The following is an 8,177-nucleotide window of genomic DNA, read 5'->3' as shown; positions in this document are numbered from 1 at the left end:
CTACTTTTTCTAACTATAATTTGCATGTTCTTTTTTTAAGTTCTAGTTTTCTTATTGGACTTTAGAGTTTGGTCAAGCATTTTTGGAGAATGTGGAGAGTATTTTTGGTGGTTCATATTTTGCAAGTATCTCTAATGAAGATGAAGAGACGCAAGAAGATGCGGACACCGACACTAAAGATTCGAGTGAAGAGGAGCCAGTTCAAGAACCTTCTATGCAAGACAAAAGAACAAAAGGTAGTAAAGGTAAAAAAAGGGAGAAACAACTCTTAAGTGAAGGTGAGATTGTGCCCTCACATCTAGGTGCACCCTTGTCAGCTTCACAAGATGAGAATTTAGATAATGCTACTCGAGAGATGTGTAAGAAGACAAGATGGTCAATCCTTTACCTTGTGAGCTACCTGTCAGTTGTATTGAACTACCATCCATTGATCCAAATCAAAACCTACAACCATGGTGCTACTACTACTTGTTTTGGTGGACGGGGATCAATGTCCTACAAAGAACTCATGGATAAAGTCTTAGGCAGATTCTTACAAGTATTATGTTCTAGGTAGAACCCATGGATTGCTTGCAAAAAAAGAACTTTGTCTAGAATATGACCACCTTGATAGTTATAAGATAGCAATTTGTTGGATTTATGCAGGTTTGACTGACGAGGAGTGCATAATATTATCCATGAATCACAATATTGACTCAAATTATCACTTACAAATGACTTTCATTCAAAAAATTAGATTCTTTCATAATGAATGGGTCACACAACAAAGTGAAGGGCAGATTGTTGATCATAAATTTTGAGTCACTCTTTGTGAGAGATGTGGTCTACACGTACACAAGAATAATGCATGTGGTGCTGACCAAAAGCCTAACATCAAGCCTTATGATAATTATTTTTAGTTGGCATTTCGTGATGGGGATGTCTGGAACCTACAAGAAGAGATTCTTGATTTATGGGAGCAAGGAAAGTTGAAAGGTCAAAAGATGTTGAAGGATCCTTCTAGCTCTCATGGGAAAGTCAAGGCAGATGAAGCCATAAATCCTATTTATGAAGACATGAAGATAACTCCTTGAAGATCTTTGCAAGGAATTCGTGATACATCTTTAATAGTAAGAGTTTTAGCACGTGTGAAGGTTGGAAACATCTCCTTAGAGGAGATGGGAGCAAAATTTGAAATGTATATTTTCTTACTTTGCTCATTCACTCAAATTTTATAATTTTTCACTCAAGAACTTGCTTTTAGCTTCTTGATAAATGTAGTTTTGTCTTTGTAGGCAAAAATCTTATTTGCACATGCAAAGAATTATGATAGAAAAGTTGAATTGTAGTGATTGGGATGAAGTTAGGAAATACCATCTTGATTCAAGTAACCCAAAGGAGCTTGAGAGATTCTTATTTATTTTTGAAAAATGTGTAAGTGGATTCTAGAATCCTACCTCCAAGTTTGTAAGGTTCTTCTTCTAGTTTTAATCTTAAGGTCACATGAACACTCTTTGAATTCTAGAATCCACTTCTAGTCTCATCAAGATGGTCTTTGCATTCTAGGTTCTAGCTTAAGGTCATATGTGAAATTCTAAGATTAATATTTTCATTTTTAAGGCTTAACAATCTTCTTGTCAAATGTTATGATTTACATTCTGAAATGTGAACTCTTTGATACTATTTTAAGTTTCAAGTATCTTGGGTGTTACTTAATATCTATGAAATGCATAATCGAGACCCTCATGTTAAGTTGAGGGAAATTCATCAACCCTTTAAACAGCTTTAAACATTTTTTGTCTCGTTGTCGAATAGAGAGGAAAAGAAGAGAGCAAGAACAAACAATTCAAAATGTTCCTGGTTAACCCAAATATATTTCAGATGATGTGGATGAGCCTCCCTTGCTTTGGATAGTTAATTAAGGATGAGTAGAGGAGATGACCACATTTGTGACAGTTCATCCTTATACTTTAGCAATCGTTGATGCTCCATATGGTTTTAAAGCTTCAAACTCAGTCAATGATGATGTGAAGTATGGAGTAAGTTCTTATAAAAGAGTCATTCAAAGTTTTCCGAAAGTGACAACTTGTCAATCATGGGCACTCATATTTTTTCATGCTCATGATCAAATTACAGCTGCTCAAAAAGCCTTCACAGATCTTAACATGGTGAATCAGATGATCATATGGTACTATTTCTACTTTTTCTCTTCTCTAGCCCTTTCTTTTCTTTTGGTTACATTTTTGTGGCATTTTTTACTAGAATCTTGTTGAGATATGGTGCCATGAGCACATAATTAGAGGCTAAGGTATGGTATAGGAAAAAATTAAAGTAGCCACCTAGGATGTGGACTACATGATGTGGAGATGTGCATCAAGCATATCCACAAGGAGAGATGTGGATCATAAGATCCCACAAGTGTTGACTATTCAAAGGGAACCCTCTATATAAGAGGCCTATCATGTATTGTTGAAGTGTGAGAAATGCACATCCACTCAAGATTCTATTTATGAGTCCAAGCCAATATATCTTGGAACCTAATTGACTTGACGTACATGTCATGAGCACTCTCTTCATCATATCTCCACATAGGTTCCATCCACCTTAGAGCGCTCCATCGATCCTGAGGTACTCTAGTTTTGTCATGGTATCAGAGCATAGGTTCAGCTCTCAGAGTTTAGCTCATTATAGTAGTTCACTAGGATTGCTCCGATTCCTAGATTAGTTTCAGAGTGTAAGATTAGTTTTAGATCTCGAGAGTTCTTCATTTAGAGAGATTCTTTCTGAGTGAGATTTTTGAAATCAGAGAGACATACTATTTTGGGGACTAACTATGTGTTCGAGCTCCTTCCCATGGCACTCACATTTCAAAATCTATGCCAAAGATGTTGAGAGAGGCTTTCCTAGGTGTGTGTGCAAGTGTTTGTTGTTGCTAAGGGTGTGTCCCTGTTTCTTGTTCAAGCTGCTGAGTGAGGGTTGTAGAGTGCTTAAATGCTTGGGTTTTAGTGAGAAGCCTTCAAGAGAACCTGCAACAAGTACTCAAGCAAAGTAGCAGTGCTACAAGCAAAGCGGCCGAGCTCCATCCGGTAATGAAAGCTTTGACCTTCAACTCCAAGGACCTCCTTCAGCAAAGGTGGCTTTACTCCTTCAGCAAAGGCATCTCGGCCATCCCAGACAGCCAGCAAGCCACCACAACCAAGGCGATGGCAAACGAGGCTCTCATTAGCCTAAAGGCCTCAACGGAGCCTCAAATGCCTCTTCACCTCCCATAGTTCCAAATAGCTTGATGATCAGCTGCTGCAAACCACCTTATCAAACGTCGCACAAGCACACGCTCCTTCAACAACCTTTCTATAGAAGACTCTACGTGGTGATGAGCTTGATGCAAGGAAGCTGAGACAAGCTACAACTCTAGCGAGTTCTTCTTCTATGCTCCCTGGTCTTTTGTCGAACTCTGCACTCCAGAGCTCCTGCAAACGGGCCAACCAAATTTCTCCTAGCTGCTAGTGAACTCACCTGCACCTACAGTGGCTGACACGCGTAGATCCATACTCTGAACCTGTTATTTTCTTCTTGTTTAATTGAACGGGCTAATACCAGCCTCTTCTCAGAAGCATTGGAGCAAGAAAACAAGTAGGTCGTTCTCGCCTTCTATGAGGCGCTTGCTGCAGGCGATGCAGAAAATGTATAGGAGCTACTGGCCTTGAATGATCTAGAGTGTTGGTTTCATGGGTCTCCGTCTGATCAGTACTTGATGTGTTTACTTATTGCATCAAGCACCCTTGACTCAGCTCCTCTCGTTCTCTGCATCTCAGGCGACTCCACTTCTCTACAGTGCCCGTCTCCTTCAATGACAACCGATTCATCTGCATCACCATCTTCTTCCCCCCCCCAAAAAAAAGGCCACGTGGCAAGATAAGACTTAATTGTGGTTAAGTTAATCCAACCACAGTGAATGTTCGTTAGTTTGGTTGAGTGCTAGTCAACTTAACCTAGATAGGACTAAACTTGGTCAGTAAGTGGATAGGGTTGGTCAAGCCAAACCCTTGGTCAGGTCAACCCATTATGCCATGGTTAGTTTAAGGTTAGGTAAAAATGCCACATAAGCACAAAGGCCTTTACTAAGCACAGTGTGTCTGCAGCATATGAACAGCCTCTGCCACATCATCAATTGCCCCTCTTCTTCACAGAAACTTCAACTAGCCGTAACTTTCAATCCAGAAAGAATTTGCACATGCTCCAAAAAGGAAAAGTGATCTTCTTTTTGAGCTCTATGCGCCTATTAGATCAAAATCATTGTATGCAATTAGACACTTCCATTAAAGCAAAACGAAGCAGACACTTCCATTAAAGCAAAACGAAGCTCATGGTAAGACCTTTGCAACAAATGGAAAAGCGAATCATGAATGCAAAAAAACCATGCCAAAAGCACGTGTATGAGATGACCATAGCACAAAGCATGGCAACCACACATAAAGCATTAAGGCACATGGTAGAACAAAGCATCATCCATCAAGCTACATCAAGCAAAGAAGAGACTGCCATCGACAACATGTATTGAAAAGCAAAAGCCTTGCCACCTTTAGCCCCATACAAACCTAAACACCTGAGAGTAGCTATGAAAGCACCTAGGGGAGGATTTGATCTTGTAACTCACATCTGACCACCTTGTAGTAGTAGCCAATGGATCATGACACCAAGGGGAGGTGTTGAGATATGGTGCCATGAGCACATAATTAGAGGCTAAGGTATGGTATAGGAAATAATTAAAGTAGCCACCCTAGGATGTGGACCATATGATGTGGAGATGTGGATCAACAATATCCAAAAGGAGAGATGTGGATCAGAGGATCTCACAAGTGTTGACTATTCAAAGGGCACTCTGTAACTCAAGATTATGTTTATGAGTCCAAGCCAATTTGTCTTGGAACCTAATTGACTTGAGGTACATGTCATGAGCACTCTCTTCATCATGTCTTCACTAGGTTCCATCCACCTTGGAGCACTCCATCGATCCTGAGGCACTCCAGTTTTGTCAAATCTTACTTGCAAGACTAAACCCAACATCCATGGGTACAAACTTGATCGACTTTCTTAGGCATGTGAGATTGCAATGACTGGTTTTCACTCTCCATCTAGATTAAGAGCTCAAGGGACATATAATTTTGCATGAAACCAACTCGTGCAAAGTTTTTGGAGACACCTGGCATTTGCAAAAAGTTTAGGCATACGATTGGTAAATTAACAGGCATAATTAATCTTTATCATCAAAATCGTCAACTTTTGATGATGGATTTAATTGACCTTCTTTCAATTAATGGACTTGTTTGCCGGAACATGCACCACAACTGTCAGTGCTCTAAAGAGGGGGAGAAATGTTTTTATTGTTGACTGTGACCCCTTATAGGTACAATTTATTGAACAAAGAGTGATGGCACTAGCAGAGTTTCCAGATGAGTACCAAGAAGTAGGAATGGAGACTACAGAGTCTGATCCAAGGTTTTCTTATGCTTCTAGAGAGCCTCAACCTTCCATTCGTGAACAAGCTATTGGGAAGATTGTAGATCTATTTGATTATGAACCAGATGCTCATAATGAGTAGGACAGAATAGTAACCAATACTCTTGATGCTAATCTTAAGCAACAAGAGGGATAGGGACACCAAGAAGAAGAAGAATATCCAATGATAGAATAGGATTTCTTGTCTTTTTGTCCATTACTCATGTTGATGAGTCTCATTAGGATAGAATTTCTCACTTTCTTGTCCATTACTCATGTTACTCAAAAATGTTTGTGTTATTCATGAGTCTCATTATCTTCTTCACAAGATGTTGTTGCTATCTTTTTATTGATGGTTAATACATATTTCATGGTGAAATGTGAGCAATATTTTGTTTTGATAGATCATTTCTTTTAGAAGGAAAAAACATGTCTTTGTGATTATAATTGATGAATGCATTATACATTACACATGCATGAATTATTAAAATATTTATAGAATATTAGATCTTATCATTGAACTTCAATTTTCCAATTTTCTAATTTGACTTGAAAAGTGGATATTTCTCAATTTTGAATTTGTGATATGTGCAATTTCTAAATCAATTCTAAAAGTAAGCTTATTTTGCAAAAGTTATGAAAATAGTTATCTTTAAGGTTTCCAAAACTTTCTAAAATTGAATAATATCTAGGCCAAGTAAAACAAGAAGATAGTCTATTGCAAATGACAACTCATGACTGGTTGTCATTTTTTATGACTCCCTGTTTGAGGTTTGTGTGCTTTGTGTAAACACCCAAGAGGTCCCCCTAAAAAGTGGAGGGATCTCAGCAACTTCCCACCACCATAGCTCAAACAACCTTGTGATTTCTAGAACAAGATGAAATCTAGAAGAGTTCCAATGGAGAGAGATATGGTTGATAGATACATATGTTATGGTTTATGTTTAGACCCAAGACCACTACCTAAACAAAGTACATATTATGCTTACTTGCCACCGTGAACTTTCCTTTGTCAAACCTCTGGACAAAGTCCGCACAGTGCATTGCAAATTATCACTTATAGTCACATTGTAAGTACCTTAAAACAAAGGTTCCGTACTACTCCAAATGTAATTACACCTAGCATGATACTTTGTACTATCATGATTTAGATCCTTCCAACCTTAGTCCCATTTTGACCATTCATGCCCAACTTCACCATGCAAAAACAACATCATGGACCGACATGTGCCACAGTCTATGTCACTAAGAATTTTCTTTAAAAAAGTGCATTTGTAGATCTATATTTGGTATAGTGCTTGGGCCAATAGTGACCAAAATCAAACTAAGCTTTGTCTCATTATAGGTCATGGAGCCATGTTCAACTCAAGGCATGGTAAAAAAAGGGACATACAACCTATGTGTGCTTTTAACCTATGTTCATAGGCCTTACTATGATTACTTTAAGTCTTGTTTAAAGTATCATAACATTTGGATATAATTTTCATGGTTGATCATGCATATTTCCTTGTTTCTTATGATACATTATGTCAAGCGTTGAAAAATATGCATTGGTGTGCTTCTAGGCTATGTGCTTGCCTCTAATAGGTGTAATACCTTACACAACCCTTAATCTAACTTATTTTGAGACTTATAGAAAATAATCATAACCATCGAATATGATTTGCATGGTTGAGAATGCATATTTACATGATTTTTACCACACATCATGCCTTGGTATTAAAATATATGCATAGATGTGCTTTTAGCTTATGTTATAACACCTGTTGGCATCCTAAAGAATTTGATTTACCTCATCAGGCATGCAGGTCGGTACTCGCCTCTGTCCTCCAACAAACTTTGCCTTATGGGCTATGAAAACTTTCTGAACTTCTTAGGGGATTCTGTCTTACTGCCCTTTGACCTTGATGTTTCCTGTGAGCTTCCTTTGAACCCAAAAATGCTTTTCATAAGCCTTAAACTAAGTAATTTTGAGGCATCTACAAAGTATCATACACATCGAATATCATTTTCATGGTTGGGTATGCATTTTTCCCTATTTCTTATCATACATGATGTCTGAGTCTTGAAGAACATGCATCAGTTTGCTTCTATCCTATGTGCTTGTCTTACATGGGTGTGATAATTTGCACATGCCATGATATTTTTCAACTTAAGTCGTATGAAAATTACCATACATCACATATCATTTGCATCATTGGAAGCATATTTCCTATTTTTGTACTAAGTATCATGCCTACGTATATCTCTGATGGGTGTGATACCTTCAAAACCGCTTAATCTTACTTAGTTTAATGTTTTGTCAAAGTATCATATCCATTGTGTGCCAAGGTCGCATGGGAATGCATTTTCTTGTTCTTACGATGTCCTAGTGCATGCCACTAGCTTTCTTAAAAAAAGTGCATGTGAAGGCCTATTTATGGAAGATTTGTTATAGTACTTGGTCATAGAATGAACTAGAGTCATTCCCATCACAAGTCACAAAGCCATGCATTTGATCCTTAACCTATTGAAAATTTATCAACTCAAGGTGTGATTAAAAAGAATATATGCACCCTTAAACAAGGCACGACACTACTCCAAATGCAATAACATCTAGCATGAATCTTTGTGCCACCATGATTTGTAGTCTTTGATGCCCCATATCCTACAATGTAGTGCACGAGTGACCAAAGTGGTGGACCCATATGTGTCCAATT

General features: G+C 38.1%; 1 pseudogene; it reads left to right on the top strand.

Moving 5' to 3' along the window:
• Positions 1 to 713: 713 nt before the first annotated feature.
• Positions 714 to 5,581, top strand: LOC147891035 (uncharacterized; annotated as a pseudogene).
• The last annotated feature ends 2,596 nt before the right edge of the window (positions 5,582 to 8,177 follow it).

Source organism: Dipteris shenzhenensis, chromosome 18 (assembly GCF_047967505.1).
Source record: "Dipteris shenzhenensis isolate YYH24624 ecotype China chromosome 18, Dip_SZ_1.0, whole genome shotgun sequence".
Classification (NCBI taxonomy): Eukaryota; Viridiplantae; Streptophyta; class Polypodiopsida; order Gleicheniales; family Dipteridaceae; genus Dipteris; species Dipteris shenzhenensis.
Note: the sequence above shows the minus strand (reverse complement) of the source record. Positions and strands in the feature narration are given on the sequence as shown.